Genomic DNA, 4208 nt, shown 5'->3' on the forward strand with positions numbered 1-4208 from the left:
TTCGGTGTTTCAGTCGGATAGTATTCCTTTTTACACATCCAAAGTGTGTTATATCTCGTGAACTGTTTCTATCAAACAGTTTGATCGGCTAATAAACTAAGACAGTAATAAATATTTCAAACATTTATGAAAAACGTAACCCAACCTTAATGAAATAGTGTTTACTTGCGCTTCACTTACTACTAGTTAATTAGATACCAAAAATTAACAATTCTACACCTACGTGGTCTGTCACTTCCACTTAAGCAAGGAAAGGTCAGAAATGTGGTTTAAAAATGGTCCTTTATTGGTCTCTTTTCTTTTTCGCACCGACAACATCAATAGGTAAGCGTAAGGCTTAGGTACAAAACCATGTTTATGGCACACAGTTCATCACTATAGAAACAGGATATTGTATAATTATGTGAAAACCATATTATTAATGAATATACTCTTCCACAATTCACCTATATAAGCTCCATATTTATTTTTCATTTCTAGTTTCCATCGTCTAGTTAAACAAGAACATAAAATGTCAATTCCCATCTGAGCGAGCTCTTTATTAAATTTTCATCTTGAGTTTCCATAGACTTGTAAAATGTCAAAAATCAAATTTCTTCTAACTAATCTCTTTAATAAATTTTGGTCTTGAGCTTTCATGGACTTGTTAAAAGACAGGAATACAAAATCAAAATTTTAATTTAATTAAGGTCTTACTAAATTTTCATCTTGAGCTTTCATCGACTTGTAAATCGTCAAAATTCATCTAATTTCATCTTGAGTTGTCATCGAGTTAAAAAATGTAAGAACACACAGAACTCGATTAACTAAGCTTATTATTAATCAATAATAACTAAAAAACAAACTTAAGATTTTCTAGTTTTGAAAATGTTCATTCCTAATATCGTACGCACTTAAAGCTTTAGCTCACACATCTCTCCCTACCGTTATTCTTTTTTGGGGTAGGAATTCGTTCTATAGATTTACCCTGTGAAAAAAATGGTGCGAAAAAGGGGAGATGGGGAGAGATAGGCTGTACTTGTAGAGTGCCAGTTGTTCGGGTAGATTAAGATTAGAAGCTATATGTTACTCGCCACTGTGAGATCTGGTTTACATAGATGGTACTTTGAGGAACTTCGACACTCGCTGGCTGACACTGATAAAATCATACTCCATTTATCACTCTCTCTACATCAGCTGGTTATCCACAACTATATTCCCAAATATTTACTTACTTAGAAGTTTTTCTTCTTCCTTTTATAAAGTTTACCTTTATCTTGGAGGAAACTAAGAGCAAACGTGATCCTCTATTCATCCTCTCGGTATAAAAGCGGAATGAACCCTGGAGGAACAAAACGAAACAACAACAGCGCAATTAGTAACCGACAAAAAGACCTTGAAGTCTTGAAACCTATCTTAGGCCTAACGCAGCTGGATTTCATTAGTCTAACGTTTTACACAAAACCAGGATGACATTTATTGTAATATACAGACGGTTCTGGTGAGATTCACTTTACCTTCACACTTAGTCCGAGGAAAGTTTATTAAAACATAACACAATATTGACAAGATATACATGACTTCAAGGAAAGCAAGATATTGAGTTAAAATTGGATAAAATTATTTAGAATGTATATAGATCTATATGAACATGGTGGAGGTTGGAGGCAATTCAAATGAAACTTTATGGACTTAAAAACCTTTAATCTGTTAATTCAGTCTTTTTAAAGAGAATTGGATAAATCTTTAAAGGTAGTTATTAAAGCATATGTTGTAACGTAAAGCTTTATCGATATCTAATAAAATGTATGTTTTTACATAAAGTTTTAGCATCATTTATTTAAATGTATATTTTAACATAAAGCTTTAAATATATTTATTAGAATTTTTGTTTAACATAAAGCTTTAACAACATTTATTAAAATATTAGGACAAACTTTTCTCACATTCTCTAGATTTAAAGTTTCAGATATTACAGGGATATTTACAGAATATAATAGGTTATCTTTTACAGAAAGAGTTAACAGAAAATCAGATATAAAACGCCATTTATTGTGTGTAACATACAGATAAAGAAGTATATGATTAAAGAAACAGATAGTGTGTAACATACAGATAAAGAAGTGTGTGGTTAAAGAAGCAAATAGTTGTGTAACATACAAATAAAAAGTGTGTGATTAAAGGAACAGACAGTGTGTAACGTATACAAAAGAAAGTGTGTGATTAAAGAAACGGGTAGTGTATAACGTACTGAAAAGGAAGTGTGTGATTAAAGAAACAGGTAGTGTATAACGTATACAAAAGAAAGTGTGTGATTAAAGAGACAGTTAGAGTGTAACATACAGATAAAAAAGTATGTGATTAAAGAAATAGTGTGTAACATACAATAAAGAAGTGTGTGATTAAAGGAACAGATAGTGTGTAACGTATACAAAAGAAAGTGTGTGATTAAAGAGACAGTTAGAGTGTAACATACAGATAAAGAAGTATGAGATTAAAGAAATAGTGTGTAACATACAATAAAGAAGTGTGTGATTAAAGGAACAGATAGTGTATAACGTATACAAAAGAAAGTGTGTGATTAAAGAGACAGTTAGAGTGTAACATACAGATAAAGAAGTATGTGATTAAAGAAATAGTGTGTAACATACAATAAAGAAGTATGTGATTAAAGAAATAGTGTGTAACATACAATAAAGAAGTGTGTGGTTAAAGAAGCAAATAGTTGTGTAACATACAATAAAGAAGTGTGTGATTAAAGGAACAGATAGTGTGTAACGTATACAAAAAAAAATGTGTGTGATTAAAGAAACGGGTAGTATACAACGTAGTGAAAAGGAAGTGTGTGATTAAAGAAACAGGGAGTGTGTAACATACTGAAAAGGAAGTGTGTGATTAAAGAAACAGGTAGTGTATAACATACTGAAAAGGAAGTGTGTGATTAAAGGAACAGATAGTGTGTAACGTATACAAAAGGAAGTGTGTGATTAAAGAAACAGGGAGTGTGTAACATACTGAAAAGGAAGTGTGTGATTAAAGAAACAGGTAGTGTATAACATACTGAAAAGGAAGTGTGTGATTAGGGAAAGAGATAGAAAGAAATGTGATACACACAAAGAGAGAGACCTGAAGGTAATCTATAACACACAGACACTGTGTACTAGTTAAACATAGATAAGGTAAAATAAAACTCAAAGGTAGATAGATAGATTGCCTTCTCCTAGCTTGATTAGATGTTAGAACAAAAGAAACCTTTACCTGTGATGTAACCACATGGGAAAGAAACGCCACGAGCATGTGGATAACCTCTCCTTACCTATCACTGGCTTAAAATATGAGAAAAATCACAACACATGCAGGTGAGTCACTTAGTGCTCGTGGGACGAGCAATATGGATTACCTTTTGTATGTGCCGGAGGAGCGATGAGAATATGGATTATTTCCTCTACGTGCTAGAGATCAGTTGATTAACTCAGTCACTGTTCTATGTCCAGTTTTGGTGTATACATTAAGCTACTGCTATGAAAAACGAAGATAAATTATTTTGTTATTATTAGATTTTAACCCTACAAGTTTAAGCCTAATGAGTTGTAAAAAGAAAAATTATTCCACAAACAAGGGAAAGTAATTAACAAATTTATGAAATTAATAAATAAGTTTTAGATTCTGAATAAAACTAGTTAAAGCAGAAAGTTTTGTTTTAATTAAATATTTAAATTCACAAAATATTCTTCTCATGGGTTGTAAACGAGATTAATTTTTAAGGTAGAACAAGTTAATTTATTAGATCAAAAACACTCTAACCCTAATACACATTTGCTAAAGTAAAGAATAAAAATACATGTGATTGCTATTAGAAAGAGCTTTTTATTATTTTTACTGACTGCACATACACGTTTGCTGCTGCTGTTGTTTTAATGGATAATTAAAGACGTTGAACAGGGAAACCATTTAAGTTGGGGAGAGTAAGCTACCCCTCCCTCTTCTTCATATCATTTGTTTATTTTGGAAAAAAATACATACATATAGATATAGATGTAATGTTTAGATTCTGTATTTTAAGTGACTATTAAATAATATAGGAAAAAATGCTTCCAAGATAGACCGACTTTTTACAGTTGAACCTTTACAAAGTCTACGTTTCATCCCTCTAACGAATAAGATGGCGCTCCTGACTTTGAAGTTTCAAAAAATTTCCTGGAATATCAACAGCTGTTCGTTAATAAAGG

The 4208-nt window shown here is 31.6% G+C and overlaps 1 long non-coding RNA gene across 1 annotated transcript; it reads right to left on the reverse strand.

The window, feature by feature from the left end:
* Window positions 1-263: 263 nt before the first annotated feature.
* On the reverse strand, window positions 264-3502 carry LOC111089475. Its single transcript, XR_002613747.1, has 2 exons — window positions 3380-3502; window positions 264-1321 (listed from the first exon to the last, which is right to left on the reverse strand). It is a non-coding gene; the product is annotated as an uncharacterized LOC111089475 (long non-coding RNA).
* Window positions 3503-4208: the final 706 nt, after the last annotated feature.

Source organism: Limulus polyphemus, unplaced genomic scaffold (genome assembly GCF_000517525.1).
Source record: "Limulus polyphemus unplaced genomic scaffold, Limulus_polyphemus-2.1.2 Scaffold6378, whole genome shotgun sequence".
Lineage (NCBI taxonomy): Eukaryota > Metazoa > Arthropoda > Merostomata > Xiphosura > Limulidae > Limulus > Limulus polyphemus.